The 19,319-nt window shown below is 42.4% G+C and overlaps 1 protein-coding gene across 1 annotated transcript in view; it reads left to right on the forward strand.

Annotated features, from left to right (window-relative positions):
- COL19A1 (collagen type XIX alpha 1 chain) overlaps positions 1-19,319 on the forward strand; it is a 335,594-nt gene that overhangs the window by 67,129 nt on the left and 249,146 nt on the right. The window lies entirely within an intron of this gene.

Genomic DNA, 19,319 nt, shown 5'->3' on the forward strand with positions numbered 1-19,319 from the left:
TGGCGGGGGGGTGGTGTTTAGTCTGGAGAAGAGAAGTCTGAGGAGGGACGTAAGTTTTCAAGTACATAAAACAGTGGTTCTCAAACTTTTGCACTGGTGACCTCTTTCACATAGCAAGCCTCTGACTGCAATCTCCCCTGCCCCTTATAAATTAAGGCTGTGGAATCTCAGTCATTATGGAATTTTGAAAACAGGTTAGACAAACATCTGTCACGGATGGTCTGGATCAGGGGTGGGCAAACTTTTTTTGGCCTGAGGACCGCATCCGGTTTCGGAAATTGTATGCAGGGCTGGTTTCGGGAGGGGGTCGTGGCCTGACTCCCATCCTCTATCCACCCCCAGAACCCCCACAACTGACTGCCCCCACTGTCCCATTCAACCACTCCTTTTCCCTGTCCCCTGACTGCCTCCAGACCCTCTGCCCCCCACTGCCCCATCCAACCCCTCTTCTCATTCCCAATTGTCCCCCTGGAACCCCTGCCCCCATTCAACCCCCCTGTTCCCCACCCTCTGACTGCCCTGACCCCTATCCACACCTCTGCCCCCTGACCACCACCCCAAACTCCCCTGCCCTCTATCCAACCCCAACTCCACCCCCGCTCCCTGCCCCCTTACTGCGCTGCCTGGAGCACTGGTGGCACTACAGCTGCACCGCCCAGATGGAGCCAGCCACGCCACCGCACAGCACAGTGCAACAGATCAGGCCAGGCTCTGCAGCTGTGCTGCCCCAGGACCTCACAGCCCCACTGCCCAGAGCATGGCTGTGGGGCGAGCTGAGGCTCCAGGGGAGGGTGAACAGCAGCAAGGAGCCTGGGGGCTAGCCTCCCGGGCAGGAGCTCAGGGGCCAGGCAGGAGGGTCCCGCAGGCCAGATATGGCCGACGGGCCATAGTTTGCCCACTTCTGGGCTAGATAATACTTACTCCTGCCTTGAATGCAGGGGACTGAACTGGATGACCTCTCAAGGTCCCTTCCAGTCCTACAATTCTGATTCTTTTGTTTGTGGTATTGAATTCTCTCTGAGCTATGGAAATGGGAATTTCTGTCTATGCAATCTTCGGTTCTCTCAAGTCCAAGGACACTATCATCCTCTTCAGTCTTTGTAGGGACTGATCGTTTTATTCACATTAAATTCTGTCACACTTATAGATGTGTCAAGGTTCCATTTATATTTTATTAAGGGTTAATAAATGATTAGTAGATGGTTTAATAGTTAATATTTATAGATTGCTTATAACCCTCTGTAATATTTTCTGTTTGTCTGTAACTTACTTATAAACATCTATGAATTCTTTATTAACCATTTGAAAAACGTGTAAATGGAACCTTAATATCAAATGTGACTGTGACAGTGTTTTACAGGCCTTATTAGTCCCCCGCTTGAGGCAAAGGTGCCCTGACACCCCTCTGCTCAAGGAAAATCCACTCAAACAGTGCTACTGACAAGACTTAGTCATCCAAGGTAGGTCTATACTGCAATGAAACATGCACAGCTGGCTCAGATCAGGTGGCTTGGGCTGTGTGGCTATAAAATTATAGTGTAGACATTTGGCTGTGGCTGGAGACCAGGCTGAGATCCCAAGAAAGGGGAGGGTCTCAGAATGTTACCCGCACAAAATTCTCTTTTACTCGCACCCGCTTTTACCAAGTTCCTAGGGCTCAGGACATACTCTTTGCAGGTTTGCAGGACCTTTTACCAGTGAAAGAGCCTTACATGCTAATATTCTTATCCTCTATTTATTAACAATTACCAAGCAGAATACACATGCTAAGCATACAGTGCTATGCTCACCAATCCTGATCAGGGAGGCAGACTCTCTCCCTGTTGGCCAAGTAAGGTCAGTCTTGTCTGGATTCTGGTTGCTGCACGTTATGGTTATGCAGGGGATTCTTTGCAGCTTTGATCTTAGGCTGTTTCTTAGAAGTGAGTTCTTCTTCCAGGTCTTTCCTTTTTTCTTATTCTTCTGTTCCTTCAGATGGTCTCCTACTTGGACCCCGATTTATATAGTGAAACTTGAATCCTGCTTAGCCATACCTTAAGCAATCATTTTTCTAAAATTTTACTAACCAATCCTAGCATGCTGTAACAAAATTCTCTAACCAATCATACCCCACCACCTTAATTAATTTGCACCTAGCAAAACTAATTGTGTAACAGACAGAAAAAATCAAAGACCCAGACAGAGATCATACAGACAAACAATAGAGAAGTGGGGACCATAAAGACAGAACAATAAAGAAATGGGGATTTCAGAACCAGAACTATTGATAAGTGATTTCTTGCCAGACAGAATGCCATCAAACAAAGTTCTTTAATCATCTTAAGATCTGTTTCTGTACCTGGTGATGGTGGGTGATATTAGGACAGGATTGCCTTCTTAATAGCCCGATATTACAGTAACTCTTCACTTAAAGTTGTCCCGGTTAACGTTCTTTTGTTACGTTGCTGATCAATTAGGGAACATGCTTATTTAAAGTTGCTCCCTTAAAATGCTCCCTTATAACGTCGTTTGGCAGCTGCCTGCTTTTGTCCACTACTTGCAGGAAGAGCAGCCCGTTGGAGCTAGCTGGTGAAGGCTTGGAACCAGGGTGGACTGGCAGCCCCCCTATCAGTTCCCTGCTCCCCTAAGTTCCCAGTGTGGCAGCTGCCCAGCAGGCCATCAATTGCCCCTAGTTCAGCTGTCCCTCCTCCAACTGCCATGTCCTGCTCCTGCCCTCTGCCTTGGAGCTGCTCCTGGGAGCCTCCTGTTTGCTGTGCAGGGGGAAGAGAGAGGGGGCTAATGTCAGGGTGTCCCCCTTCTGCTCCTGCACCTCACTTACCTCATCTCCATGGTGGAGGGGATGACCAGACACGACTCAGGATGGATGGAGCTTCCTGGGAACAGCTGCTGTCTCAACTTGCTGATCTACTTAACAGGCAGTTTACTTAGAGTGAGGTCAGCGTACTTAAAGGGGCAATATGCATCTCTCTCTCTCTCTCTCACACACAGGGTGCGTGTGTCTGTCTGCCGTGTTGTCTCCCCTCCCTCCATTCACGCTGCCTTGTAGAGTGTGAAGCTACATTAACAACAATGGGTTAACCTTTGAGGGCTCAGCCAAAAGCTAGTTCATCATTTAGCAGTAAGGCATTCCCTGGGAAATATCCCACTCTCTGACTTCACCATCTCAACCAAGCTTCACAGTCATCACTGTGTACAGTGTTAAATTTTTGTTTAAAACTTATACCCCCTATTTACATTAATTCTTATGGAGAAATTGGATTTGCTTAACATCATTTCACTTAATGTACAGGAACTCCTCACTTTGTTTTAATGTAATTTAGATGGAATGTGAGGGTGTAACTTTCTGCTTCTTGATTAATGGCTGCTGCTCTCCTAATATGGCTGCGGACAAAGGCCTTAGGCCTTACAACATAGCTACAGGAAACGGTCTCAGACCTTACAAGAGGCTGAACTTCAGCCCAGGCCTGAATATCTACACTGCAATTTTATAGACCCACAGCCTGAGCCCATTAAGCCAGAGTCAGCTGACCCAGGCCAGCCATGGGTGTTTTACTGCAGAGTAGACATCTTCCCAGAGACCTAGAAAGGCAAGGAGGGGACATGACTAATCAGGAACTAGCAAGCCAGTTAAGGCAGCTTGCCTGCTTCTTAGGGGTATATAAGGTGAGAGTGGGACAGAGAAGGAACTCGTCAGTGCTAACCCAGAACTCCAGGGCCAGGTCAAGGCCTTGCTGTAAAATGCTGCAACTAAGGGTAAGGCTACACTACGAGGCTTTTAGCAACACAGCTATGCCGCCACTACAGCCATGCCGCTAAAAGAAATAAGAATTGTTTTACAGGTTCAAGCAAGCAAGCATATATGCACAAATGAGTTTGTGATTCTAAAGATGACAGAAGCATAGCAATCTTTCAGCACTGAATGTCTTTTTTTAAGGCTTAACACAGGTCAAACCTAGGGATCTCTGCTTTTTGTTTTCTAGTTCCAGCCCTTGTAAGAGTTTAAACTTGAAAGAGATGAAAAATCTTCATGTTAGCTATTTTTATTTCCCTCTTCTGACATTCCAACTGATGGGACAAGGCCTCATGCATATACTTCTCCATGGTGGATGGGGGCAATTAACACAGCTTTTCTCCTTTGATGGCCCATTTAATTTTGATAGTCCTCCTGGGTGGGTGAGTGAAGCCGCTTTTCCTGTCTGAGTTCACAAGTTCAGAACAGGCATTTTTACAGTTCTAAAACAAACTTATATTTTTATCTTGTAGCATGGAATACAGACATTGCAAGTTAAATTAATGCAGGCATCAATTTACAAGCAGTTCATAGAGTTTAAACAGTGAATACATTAATATAAGATTAATACCTATTTTGAACAAAACTAACACAACGAGAACTGGTTTGGTTTCCAGCTATGAGTTTCTGTTCTTAACTAACATCTATATCCTTGGCCAGAGCTGGCACCCAGTTTATCAACATCATAGATTCAAACACATTTTCCATTACATAATTTGATATTGCCAAAAGATATGGAATATGTGGCCTGTTCTGCCTTTCCAGCATATACTCCTGGATCAACAACTACTGATAAAAATACACAGAACTGCAACAATGTTTGTGTTATACAGGAGGTCAGACTAGATGATCACAATGGTCCTTTCTGGCTTTGGAATCTGTGGTTCTGTGTGTGACATTAGTGTGTGAGCTTCTGGTAATGCACTCTTTTCTCTGCAGCTGTCTTGATAGATCTCTCAGTTTGGATACATTGCCTAGCACAATTCTTGCGTTGTATGGAACCTTGGCAGAATTCAGGATATTTCTGAAGCTACTGTTCAGCATCTTCATGGAACTTCAAAAATATTTGACATTTCTTATAGCCTTGTTGTATCTCTCGCTTTCTGCACGCAGCTGATATTCAGTTTTAAGCCAGAATTGATAAGTTGTATCACAACAATTTCAGATCAGGCATGGTGGTGAATCAGATGGTATACAGCAGTGGTGGGCAACTTGCGGTCCATGGGCAGCACATGGCCCATCAGGTAATCCACTGGCAAGACATGAGACAGTTTATTTACATTGACCGTCCAGAGGCATGGCTGCCCACAGCTCCTAGTGGCCGCAGTTCACCATTCCCAGCCAATGGGAGCTGCAGGAAGCAGTGCATGCTGCAGGGACGTGCTTGCTGCCACTTCCTGGGCCGCAAGCTGCCCACCACTGGTATATAGCTTGCTAAAGAACATCTACAGTGACTCACTCTACTGATATCTGCAGCAGTTTCTTGATCACAGTGTATAATCTGCACAGGGAGAAGATATCTGGCACTAGAGGGTTCTTTAATCCAGCAGACAATAGCATAACAAAATCTAATGACTAGATGAATTCATCAAAATTCAACTAGGAAGTAAGTTACACATTTTTAACTGTGAGGGTAATAAACCATTGGAACAATTCACCAGGGGGAGTGGTGGGTTTTCCAGTGCTTTGAGTCTTCATATCAAGATTGGATGCCTTTCTAAAAGGTATGCTCTAGTTCAACTAGAATTTTTTGGCTTGATATAAGAAGTACTAGATAATTTCCTATCGGACGTGGAAGACAGATTAGATTATCATCATCCTTTTACCTTAAAATTCTTCAGTCTGAACATCAGTTCTAGCATTGAATGAAGCAGTGATGTAGATGAGAGTTAGTGCAGCTGTTCTCAACCTTTCCAGACTACTGTACCCCTTTCAGAAGTTTGATTTGTCTTGAGTACCCCAAGTTTCACCTCACTTAAACTGCTTGCTTATAAAATCAAACATAAAAATACGAGTGTGTCACAGCACACTGTTACTGCAAAAGGCTTACTTTTTTATTTTTACCATATAATTTTATAAATAGATTGGAATATAAATATTATACTTACATTTCAGTGTGACACTTGAGCCTGTTTTTTTCACTTCTGAGCCTTGTCTAAAGCCAGAATCCAATTGGTATGCATACCACTGGTTGAGAACCCCCTAGTTAATAGATGGGCAATTACTCTGGTATTCCCCTCCCTTCTGCGCAAAAAAAATCAACAAAACTTCTTTCTTATAGTACATGATGTGATTAGAAATGCTTATGTAGCCAAATCCAGATTAGAGCCAAAGGGTAGCTTTGGAAATTGCTTGGAGTAAACCTGAGATGACACCAGAAAACAATCCAAGTGGGCATTGATTTATAATGTGATCCATAGTTTATGACTGTGTCCACGATGCCGTTGTGTATTGTCTTCCAGAGATGTAATAAATGATAGCATCTGCCAGGCAGTGTTCTGAAATGGTTTAATCTGGACCATTGTTTCCAGGGTAGATTGAAGCCAGGAAGTTCTTTTGTGGGGTCACCAATCAAATGTTTGTTTGGGGCATTAGAATTATCCCAGAATTATTGCCAGTGCATGTCAGAATTGAATGAGGGATGCTTTAAAAGCTTTAGCACAATCCCCAAAAGAGTTTGAGAGATTTCAAGAGTGACTTCAGAAGATTTTGGAGGTGTCCTCGTGAATTTTCAGGTTGGCCATGATTTGTTTGTACTCATGAACTGTTGCGTGTTTCTCTCTGCATCTTGGATACAGGCATACGTCTGAGTGGGCTACTATTGAGTAGTTGCTCATTTTAATGTTCCAGTTATAATTTTCATCACAGCATTAAACTGCACCGCCATAAATTTGGTATGTGAACTGCCTGCCCAGGCTGGTACACCATATTCAGCACTTGAGTGTGCCAGCAATAGTCGTCATTTAAGTGTGCGTGCATTGGCATCCCATATTGATCCTGCAAGTTTTTGGATGAGGTTAGTCCTTGGTTTTTTACCTTTTTTTTTCATCTTTTTTTAGATGAGCTTTAAAAAGTCAAGCTCGTTCCAAAGTTACACCTAGGTACTTAGAATAGGGCTCATTTCAGACATGTGAACAGTAACATTAAATGGTTCCTTAGTGACTTTACTGTTTAGGCGAAAGACTATTACCAATGTTTTGGAGGCATTGGGGCAGAGCTTTCAATACTGCAAGTATTCTGCCATTTTCTTGAGGTCAGCAGAGCGCACCAGTGGTGGTGCTGTCTTTGCTTTATACCAGAAGAATGATGATGTTAATGCAAATGAACTTGTCAAGTAAGTCACTAATATAGATATTGAATAGTGAAGGAGCCAGCATGAATCCTTGAGGTTAAATATCATTGAGGGTGAATATTTTGCTGATCTGCCCATTCAAAAAGATGTGGCTTTATGGCCAGGATTCACATAGTGCTATAGCATTTGATGACCCCTGATAGCTCATATCATGATACTATATCATAAGTGGCCAATAAATTTATCAATACTGTTCCAGTTTTTAGATTCCACTAGAAGCCAGCCTTGATGTAACTAGTCATGGCAAGAACCTGGTTTCAGCAACTTCCTCCTGGTCTAAAACCAGCCTTTTCATTTGGCAGGATGGCCTCTAAAATAGGGATGAGATGAGCTGGCAAAACCCTCTCTGTTACCTTATGAGTTGGAGAGAGGAGTAATATTGGGTGACAGTTGGTGGCATCATATGGTAGTATCCCATGTTTGAGAAGGGAAATGACTATCATCTCATACCAGCTTTTTGGGATCTTCCCTGTTGAATGTACAGCGGTGCCAACTATGCTTGTCCCTTTGGTCCCAAATTCTTAAGGAATTTGAGATGAATGTGGTGCTCCTGTTGCGCATTATTGATTAACACAATGAATGTTGTCAGAAGGCTACTGGATGTTGATTTGTTACTGTCTCAGTATAATTAGCAATGTGAAATTTAAGAGTCCATGTCTAGCGTCAAAGAGCCATAAGGATAGCTATACTCGTGTACAAACTGAATGTGGAAAGTTTTTGTCATATGCTAAATGTGACTATCTTTCAAGAGTTCTTACGGAGAATTACACTGTTGCTGTACAAGAAACTCAAGATGCAGACTATGGCAAGCTGTAAGATATAAAATACATGTCACCTTGAACATTGCGAAGTGTGGCCTTGCCATATGCAATAGGCATAGTCTTAAAGATGTCTCGGTCCTTGAAGAATCAAAGGCCATGGAAATTTCTATTACTGCAATAAGAATCTGACAACTGACCCTAACGAACGTCTACAAACCTCCAAATCTTGAATGGGTGAAGCCCACATTACCTTCTTTTCTTCACCCAGCTGTGTACTTCGGTGACTTTAATAGCCACCACTCTTGATGAGACTGTAGCAGAAATGATGCAGCTGGTGAGCAATTTACAGACTCTGCCTGATTTGTAAATGTTCATTTCTCCCAGTATGGTAAGGGCTCAGTTAGATGCAAAACAAATTCAGTTTCTCTGCAAGAAGTCTTCAGAGAATGTCTTAGATTATGGTCCTGAAGGGTTGCTATGCTACTTTTACCAGTGCAGTGATTTGGATGGATTAGCTTCTGTAGACTATTCATTTTACCACTAAATGAAGGCACATGATCAAGACCAAGTAGCTGTTTGAAGTCATGCACTCATCTGCCATCACAGCTGGGTTGCTCTGAGTCTCCTGTATATCTGAGATATTTCTACTTCTACTAATGTATGTTCAGTGATGCCTGCACATAATTTGACTGAAGAGCTCTTCTCATGTTGAATCCATTGAAGACATGGATTTACCTGAAAAGAGCGAAGTCCATAAAAACTCTGATACTTTGAGTTTGTATGTTGTGTGAAAAATCTTGACCACTTGCATTTTCCAAGGTTGTTTCAGGGAGCATTGTATATTTTTAACTGTAAGTTGTGTTTTGAATAGCCTTTGATCACAAATGTGATTCCATAGAGCTATCTGCTACTTGGACTTATTTTTGCCATATTGGGTGTTTGTTTTTTTGTAGGTCAGATTCTGTGTATAGCTGAACAATTTATGATTTTTCAGTTCCCAAACTCTTAAGCTTCAGACACCTGCAACAGTGGAACTTCTTTTCTTGACAAAGAGCCTCGTGTAGCTGGATTACTTCTGTGGGCACTGGCTAAGGGAGTTCTGTAGTCAGAAGTGATGTTGCTGGAAAGAATGCTGCTGGTGATTGCTTTTCTGCTGGCTAGTGTTAGTACACAGGGGATTCCATTTTCTTTGTTGTTGGCATCCTTTATCATCTTTTTTCTTTAACTGCAGGCCTGTATATCTGACCCAGCATCTAGAGCATGCTTCATGCACTTAAGGAAGCTCATTGCTGAGGCTTCTCTGCTCCTCTTATCTCCCTAAAAATCAAAGAAGCAGAAAAATGACAGTAAGGGAAAAATGCAAGTTGAATACAGAAGTCTAATACCAATACTTACTGGTACTGCTCAGCAGCTCTGTGATAGATGCTTCTGGACTGTGCTGATGTACCTCCTGTAAGGATGTGATTTAAACAAAACAAAACAACTACTGCTCATTGGTCGACTTTTTAATCTAAGGTATGCTAGCTGGTCCTGTCTGGAGTCCTTTCTGCTAGGGTATGCTCCAGGATCTTGATCTGAGGTCTGGGGTCTCTGTCTAAGGTCTTGTAGCTGGAATGTGCTCTTTAGCGTTGTCACCTCTGAGATGCAGAAAAACTAGCTACTGCTAGTGTAACCCACATACCTTCTGGGTGTGGTCTTCTATCCCCTCTAGTGGCACTGAGATCACTTGGAGAGAGAGATTAATGAGTCTGCTCTGCAGCCTTCGGTAACAGCCGTATGGCTTTTAGCTCATGCATCTAGCTCCAGAGGTCCCAGGTTGGATCCTGCCCGCTGATGACTGGGGTCTGTCAGTGTTACATCAGCGTCCCTCCCCAACAAAAATGCTTTTAGTGCTGCTGTAGCTAATTCTCACTAGAGTGTTCTAGAAAATGATTTTACACACACTGTCATACACACTGTACTTTTATGTTCTATCATTTTTCTTACCTTATCCTAACTCAGGGCCGCAGTCGTAGTACAGGAGTGTGAATTGTAGAGCACTCTAACATGTCCCTAGCCTGGCATGTCAAATCTTTTAACTGGCCAGTAAGTACAAAAACAAGTTTGTCCTGTTAAAAACTGGACAGTGTTAACCCTAGTTGGATTCCTCCTTCTCTAAATTTGTGGCTGGGCTATTGCTGAGGCTGCAGCTGATCTTCTGCTGGTTTGCAAGGGGCCATGTCTGGGCATCTGCCTTTTTGATGCAGGCAGCAGCAGCAGCAGTTGTTGTTGTTGTTTCTGGCTGGTTGTCAAGTTCTCTTCCTCAGAGGCAGTTCACACACTTTCTCCCTGGGGAATAGCCATTCACCTTCACCCTCGAGGGCACCCTCCAAGCCCCTTGTGCAAGCAAATGTGACAGTCTCGCCTGCTCCTTGCCTCTGTTTCCCTTTGTAGATTAGGACTAGCTTTATCTTCATGCCTCAGCCACAGCTTGAATTTGGCACCACTGTACAGCATTGCCAAATCTTATAATATTATTGAGAGTCCGACAGCTGGTATTTTTTTTAAAACCTCAGCTTCTGGAGTCATGTGAATAGATGAGAATCTCAGCTTCATTATTACTATTTTTAAAGTAAGTTTTTAGCCTTCACAACTATAGAGAAAAATCATGAAAATGTGACCTGAGTGGACCCTAAATGCTCATAAAGAGAAGTCAAAAGTATAACTTTTTTAAAATCTCATGGTTTTTAAGCCAGTCTCATGATTTTTGGGGACCAGACTCATGATTATTTTTATTTTAATGTTCGGGGTTAGCAATACTGGAAATATTTATACAGTGCTTACAACTACACCTCTACCCCGATACAATACGGTCTGATATAATGCAAATATTGATATAACGCAGTAAAGCAGTACTCCGGGGGATGGGGCTGCTTTACTGCATTATATATCCAAATTCGTGCTACTGCAAGCAGTTCCTCTGCGCCCGCCCGTTACTGGCTGCGGCCCTCCCTGGGGCCCCCCACCCCAGCTCACTTCCGCTCTACCTCCTCCCATGAGCGCCACAGCTGCACTTCTCCCTCCCTCCCAAGCTTGCTGCGCAAAACAGCTAATTGATGCAGCAAGCCTCGGAGGGAAGGGGGAGAAGCAGAGCTGTGGCGTGCTCATGGGAGGAGGCGGAGGCAGAGTGGAGGTGAGCTGCGGCGGGGAGTGGTTCCTCTCCTTACCCTGATAGAACGCGACCTCACCTATAACACGATGAGATTGTTTGGCCCCCGAGGACTGCGTTATATCAGGGTAGACGTGTATTTAATCCAGGACTCAAATTATAGTGTTCATGGGTCTCTTATTAAGGCACAGAGAGCTTATATTTACCAACTAGATTATTTTGTATTTGAATGTTATGTAATACAGTAATGAGAGCTGCCAACAAGCAGCAGGCTACACTAGTCTGTTCCGGGTACGTCCCAGCATCATCCCCAGAATGGAGAATGCAGCTGCCCTCTACATCCTTGCAATACTGGCAGGGCCAGCAATACTGTTTTCGCTGCCCCAAGCAGCGCGCCGAATTGCCGCTGTGGACAGCAGTCCGTGTGCCATTTTCAAGGCATGGGCAATTCAGTGGCAGCTTCTATGTTCAGCTGTCCATGGTGGCACAGCTTCTGTCTTCTGGCTGAAGACAGAAGCTGCCACCGAATTGCCGCTACATGGAAATGCGCGTGCCGCCCTAACGGCACACGGACTGCCCCCACTGTCCGCAGCAGCAATTCAGCGCACTGCTTGGGGGCAAAAACACGCAGACTGCTGCCCCTTGCAGATTGCCGTCCCAAGCACTTGCTTGGAATGCTGGTGCCTGTAGCCAGCCCTGACAGCAACTGCCATTCCGCACAGTGGCCATATATTATACCCACGTTTTTGTAAAGCTTCTGTAATTGGTCAGGTCTACACTAACGACCTATATCAGTGTAATTGTCACTCATAGGTGTGAAAAATCCACACCCCTGAGCAATGTAGTTAGAGAACTGGGCCAAAAGAAACCTGATGAGGTTCAATAAGGACAAGTGTAGAGTCCTGCACTTAGTACGGAAGAATCCCATTCACTGTTACAGCCTAGGGACCGAATGGCTAGGAAGCAGTTCTGCAGAAAAGGACCTAGGAGTTACAGCGAACGAGAAGCTGGATATGAGTCAACAATGTTCCCTTGTTGCCAAGAAGGCTAATGCCATTTTAGGCTGTATAAGCAGGGGTATTGCCAGCAGATTGAGGGACGTGATCATTCCCCTCCATTCAGCATTGGTAAGGCCTCATCTGGAGTACTGTGTCCAGTTTTGGGCCCCACACTACGAGAAGGATGTGGAAAAATTGGAAAGAGTCCAGTGGAGGGCACCAAAAATGATTAGGGGGCTGGAGCACATGACCTATGAGGAGAGGCTGAGGGAATGGAATTGTTAGTCCATGGCAGAAAAGAAGAATGGAGGGGGAATTGGATAGCTGTTTCCAACTACCTGAAGGGGTTCCAAAGCAGATGGAACTAGAATGTTCTCAGTGGTACCTGATGAAGAGCAAGGAGTAATGGCTCAAGTGCAGTGGGGAGGTTTAGTTGAGGGGGACCAGAGTTTTTATTAAGGAAAAACGTGTTTTCCTCAGAGAGGGTGAGCACCGGAAGGGGTTATCTAGGGAGGTGGTGGAATCTCCTTCTTTAGAGGTTTTTAAGGTCAGGCTTGACAAAGCCCAGGCTGGGATGATTTAGTTGGGAATTGGTCCTGCTTTGAGCAGGGGGTTGAACTAGATGACCTCCTGAGGTCCCTTCCAACCCTGATATTCTATGATTCTATACCAACCTAACCCCCCACCCATGTAGACAGTGCTATGTCAACGGGAGAACTTTTCCCATTGACACAGCTACCACATCTTGGGGGAAGTGCATTAATTATGCTGACAGGAGTAGCGTCTTCACTAAAGCACTACACTGGCACCAGTGCAGCTGTGCTTTTGTAGTGCTGTATGTGAAGAAAAGCCCACTTTGTTTCTAGTCTTGCTCCTCTCCCATCAGTGCCACAGGCTAATCAGAGTTAGTTCCCAAGTATGTCAGGAAGGAATTTTTCTCCCCATGCAGTAGCATTTCCAGAAATTGTCAAGCACATTATGCCTAGTTTTGTTTCATGTTTTTGTTTTTGTTTGAAGGATTGTCTGTTGGACTTTGCCAAAGGCAAGATTGCAGCTTGATGGGTCATTGATTGGTTCTGATAGAAAATTTTGTTACAGGCAATAGAATAAACTACTTTTTAAATTAGGAAGGTAACGTAGGAATTATCCTATGTGGCTTATACCTTGTAGTCGAGTTAGTTACCTGGAAGAAATTTTAAAAGCTTTCTACAAGCCCCAGAAAGTAGTCTTTTATATTTAATGAATTATATTGAGGCTGCAGGTGATTTTGTTCGCTCCTGTGAGTTGTAATGAATTGAACTATTACTCAACTATTGCCAGACTTTAAACTTTGGAAGATCTGTAAATGTGCAAAGGAGAACCCAGGGGAAGACTATTATAATAATCTTTGGTCCCTTGGCAATTGGATCTACAGTTCTTCACAGCCAAACTTTATTTGCTTTCAGTGAAACCAGCTCAAACATGACTTTTCTGTTATACCAATGTGGGTGGGGTTTTTTGTTTTGTTTGTTGTTTTTATTCCCCACAAAGCTGTACATAGAGCTACATTTTTCAAACACAGATAGTATTTGTTAACTGGCAAATATCCAGTTGTCAGACATAAAGGCTGTCTATATTTAGATTCTTCATATAGTAAAATGAATAATTGGGACTGAAAATGTGATTTATTTTCACAATGGGAGCTAGTCAAAATGTTCATTGCAAGCCAGTACTCCTGAACACACACCACTCAGGTTGCATGTTTGAAACCTGAATTGATTAGCCCAACACAACTGTCTGAGGCTGGGCCAAGTCTTGAATAATCAGTCAGAATTGTTGCCATTGTATAGAGCTTCCTAAAATAGAAAGTGTTTGATAACTCTCCTGTTGACTTTCTCTTGAATGAACTCATTTGTACCCACACTAAGTAAAGCAACTGGCAAAAGGTGTGTGCTGCAGGTGGTTCAGCAGTCACACACATGTGGTATAGCTGGTAACACAGGTGTTTGATTTGTAATCATAAAATAGTTAACAGAAGCCAGATTTTTACAGTTGTGGTACAGAGAGCTCAGTCAACTGATATTTTTTAGTTCACAAACTCAATGGTTTTTTTCCACTGTTCTTTCTGTGAATTACTGTCAAATAGCTTGCAATGCTCCACAAATGAGAGGGGAATTGCTCTAACTTGGAATAGGAGAGCACACTTGAACACTAATTGGGACAAATTTATCCCTGGTGTGACTCGCTAAATAGTTACATTGGGGATTAATTTTACATATTTTCCTTTTAGTTTAAGATATATATTTTCTTTATTGCCAGTAATGCTTAAGTATTTTCATTAACTGCAATTTTCAGTGATAGGTTTTCATTTAACTGTCTATATCTTTAAGTGACAGCTGCGTCCAAGAGCTGCAGACTTGTAAGAAGTATGCAAAACTCATTGGGGCAAACACTTTCTAATTATTTAGAATTTATTAACAAACAGAGGCCCCAAGCTCCATTATGCTGGGTGCTACATAAACATAAAAGAAAAGGAAATCTCTGTCCCAAAGAGTTTATGATCTAGATACGGATCACACGTTACAGGAGGTAGAGAAGAGATAAGGGCTTGTCTATACTTAGAGGGATGCAGCTGTAGCACCTAGTGAAGACACTGCCTATGGTGATGAGAGCGTCTCCCATCAGCATAGGTGCTCCACCTCTCTGAGAGGCACTAGTCAATGGGAGAAGATCTCCTGTTAACACAGCACTGTCTACACCAGGGGTTAGGTTGGTATAACTACATTATAACAACCCCTGAACGATATAGTTATACTGACATAAATTTGTAGTGTAGACTAGGGTTTAGATTAACAGATTAGAATATATTTGTGTAGAGTGTAAATGCTTATTAGTTATGCTGTAAGCTTCAAAAGAACACTCTGATTACTAAAGAAAGGATTTCACAATTGTCTCTACAGGAAACTATTTGTTTACTCTGTATTCCTGTTTGATCTTTTAACAATAGCGAATGGAGGAAAAGAAGGAGAAAAGCTTTAGCAAAGATTTTGATATGGTCTCCCACCATATTCTTGCCAGCAAGTTAAAAAAATATCGATTGGATGAATGGACTATAAGATGGATAGAAAGCTGGCTAGATCATCAGGCTCAACAGGTAGTGATCGACGGCTCAATGTCTAGTTGGCAGCCAGTATCAAGTGGGGTGCCCCAAGGGTCTGTCCTGAGGCCGGTTTTGTTCAACATCTTCATTAATGATCTGGATGATGGGATGGATTGCACCCTCAGCAAGTTCATGGATGACACTAAGCTAGGGGGAGAGGTCAATATGCTGGAGGGTTGGGATAGGGTCCAGAGTGACCTAGATGAATTGGAGGGTTGGATTAAAATAAATCTGAGGTTCAACAAGGACAAGTGCAGGGTACCGCACTTAGGACGGAAGAATCCCATGCACCGCTACAGGCTGGAGCTAAACTGCAGTTCTGCAGGAAAGGACCTGGGAATTACAGTGGATGAGAAGCTGGATATGAGTCAACGGTGTGCCCTTGCTGCTAAGAAGGAACTGTATGTTGGGCTGCATTAGTAGGAGCATTGTCAGCAGATCAAAAGAAGTGATTATTCCCCTCTGTTTGGCACTGGCGAGGCCACATCTGGAGTATTTCATCCAGTTTTGAGCCCCCCACTACAGAAAGGATGTGGACAAATTGGAGGGAGTCCAGCAGAGGGCAACGAAAATGACACTGGGGCACATGACTTATGAGGAGAGGCTGAGGGAACTGGGCTTATGTAATCTGCAGAAGAGACGAATGAGGGGGGATTTGATAGCAGCCTTCCCCTAACTGAAGAGGGGTTCCAAAGAGGATGGAGCTAGGCTTTTCTCAGTGGTGGCAGATGACAGAACAAGGAGCAATGGTCTCAAGTTGCAGTGAGGGAAGTCTATATTGGATATTAGGAAAAACTGTTTCATTAGGAGGGTGGTGAAGCACTGGCAGGGATGATTTAGTTGGTGTTGGTCCTGCTTTGAGCAGGGGGTTGGACTAGATGACATCCTGAGGTCTCTTCCAAACCTAATCTTCTATGATTCTATGAAAAGTAGATGTGTGTGTTGTTCAGTAATCTTATTGCCTTTAGGGACTGACTATATGCAAAACAGCAACATCAGCAGAGATAGTTGCACTGTAGCCCCGTCTCACCTTTGATTAATGTGAACCCACAGAGCCTTAGACCGTAGGTTCTATAGTGTAATAGTGACTGTGACTAATTTTTTCAGTTTTTCATTATATTTTAGATTGGGTATTTTTCCAGAGTAGTAATGCAAGCCGGTGAGCTTGAATAGGATTAGGCTACAAGAACTTTAACAAAAACGTGTAGCTATTTTGCAATGACAAGGTCGTGTTGGTAATGCCGCAAGGTGGCTGGAGGAGCTTCCTGCCTAGACAATAGAGATTCTTTTAAGTTGTGTGCTAATGGCATTTATGTTGAGCCGTACAAGAGAAAAAAAGGGGCACATCCAGAAAAATGTATAATTACATCTATTATCCACAGCTGATTTTCCCCCCAAGCAATCAACACTTTTTAGAAAAAATGATAAAAAAATCTCATCCAAAACACTTTGTGGTAGTTCTCAGAATTGTCCTGTGGGAGATTCCGTTTCAGTTATCCGTGTGCTAATCCTGGCTCCTTGCTCCTGATTCTTGCAGGTGTAGAGAATACTGTAATGGAGATATAACTCACTAAGACTGAGGGTCAGTGTTCCCCTATTTACTATGGACCAGATATTCAAAGGATCTCAGCTCCCTTTTTGGGCACTTGTTCTCAATAGGTGCCGAGCACCTTTGAAAATCTGATGCATAATATGTTCAGTGCTGTCTGAGGTATCACAGCTTTCAACCCTAGTGCAGTAAGGATGACAACAATTTGAGCCATTCCCACCCAGCTGCAGCAGAATAGCCAATTCCCCCTGGAGATGTGGCTGTGCAATGCCCTCAGTTGCCCCATAAAAAAGACTGGAGAAGAACCAGCCACCCCCAAATACATTGTAAGAAAAGGGGCAGGGGAAAAGATTACAAGCTACTGAGCTGCCATACTCCTCCCTCTACCTGAAAGACCCCTCAAGATTAGTAATGCTGAGATGGCTTGGGGCTTGTGGGTAGGAAGTAATCCCATGGGTATTTCATGCTTGATATTTGGACTCAACGATATTTGGGTTTAGAGATCTGAAAATTATCCAACTATTTGAATTCTAAATACACTGTGTATATAGCCTCCCTAATCCAAATAGCCTATTAACGCATGTCTAGAATATATCGAGGGACTTCCAAATAAGGAGATACAGCCATGAGAACAACCTTTAACTTCCAAATGGCACTAGACAAATAAAAACTGTATCTCTGAACTACTTCAATTGAATCTGTAGTTGGTACATGTTTCTCAGCTAGCAAAGTATACCACCATTATGTTATCAGAACAAATATTGCTCTGATTGATGAAGATCCCCACCTTAGGCTAGACACTCAGAATGTTTGCATTGGTGTAGCTGTCTGACATTTTTCCTTGCAAGTACACTGTAGCTGAAATCATTGGACATATACCAGTTTACACCAGCTAAGGATCTGGCCCACTGAATCTTGAGCAGAGGGAACTGATGAATAGATGAAACTGTTCTGGACAAAAATAATTCCTTCAGATAAGGCATTTGGCCTTGGGGCCTTCATTATCGACCAAGAGTGTTTCTTTTACTGTTCTTTACTCAAGGCCCCAAATGTTATCGTTAATATAGTAGTCATCATATATTATATTAAATAAGTGTGGCCATTTTTTTTCAACCCAAATAATCCTTTACAGTTGTAGAACACATTTTAAACTAACATTTACAATTTCTGCATTTCAGATGTTATTTCAATAAGTTTAAATGACTTCCAGTTCTGTGAACTTTAGTGAGGTTTAGATTTGTTTTAAAGCTGTGTAAATCAAGCAATGTTGTATAAGACTTAAAGAATTTCTCTTTGGACAGATTAAGGAAACAAGTACAGCTACAAAACTCTATCAATTTGTCCAGAGTTTAATATCACTGGAAAATCTTGTCCATTTTATCGATACAGATGATAGAAATATCCAGCTGCCTAGACTTAATTTTCTAAGAATTTTCCATACGAGATTATGAATCTTTTAGAATCATTTGTAAACAGAAAGGCCTGCTTGTTTTATTCTCAATACTCAGTAGCAAGTGTTTTCATGTTTTTCATTTGCACTGTCTTTGTCTTTGTTTTCGATAGAATATCATAGATCAGTGATTCTCAACCAGGGTACACGTATCCCTAGGGGTTCGCAGAGGTCTCACCAGCTCATCTAGATATTTGCCTAGTTTTACAACAGACTCCATAAAACACTAGGGAAGTCAGTACAGACTAAAATTTCATACAGGCACTGTCTTGTTTATACTTCTTATATACTGTACTATACTCTGAAATATAAGTACAATATTTATATTCCAATTGATTTATTTGATATGGTAAAAATGAGAAGCTAAGCAATTTTTCAGTCATAGTGTACTGTGACTCTATTTTTTGTGTGTGTGTGTTTATTTTTGATTTTGTAAGCAAGTAGTTTTTAAGTGAGGTAAAAAGTGGGGGTATGCAAGATAAATCAGTAGTCTGGAAAGTTGAGAGCCACTGTCAGATCAGACAAATAGGATTTATTTCCTAGCACATGCTCATTGCACATGTGTACCATATTCTTAAATAAATATGAGTAAAATGTAGCGCTGTCAAGCGAGTAAAAAAATTAATCATGATTAATCGCACTTCTAAACAAGAATAGAATACCATTTATTTAAATATTTTTGGATGTTATCTACATTTTCAAATTGATTTCAATTACAATACAGAATTCAAAGGTACAGTGCTCATTTTATATTTTTGATTACAAAGATTTGCACTGTAAAAAACAAAAGAAATAGTATATTTCAATTCACCTAATACAAATACTGTAGTTCAATCTCTTTATCATGAAAGTTGAGTTTACAAATGTAGAATTATGTACAAAAAATAACTGCATTCAAAATTAAAACAATATAAAACTTTAGAAACTACAAGTCTACTCAGTCCTACTTCAGCCAATCACTCAGACAAACATGTTTGGTTACAATTTGCAGGAGATAATGCTGCCCATTTCTTGTTTACAATGTCACCTGAAAGTGAGAACAGATGTTCACATGGCATTGTTGTAGCCGTCATTGCAAGATATTTACGTGCCAGATGCACTAAAGATTCATACGTCTTTTCATACTTCAACC

This window comes from Chelonoidis abingdonii, chromosome 3, assembly GCF_003597395.2.
Source record: "Chelonoidis abingdonii isolate Lonesome George chromosome 3, CheloAbing_2.0, whole genome shotgun sequence".
Taxonomy (NCBI): domain Eukaryota; kingdom Metazoa; phylum Chordata; order Testudines; family Testudinidae; genus Chelonoidis; species Chelonoidis abingdonii.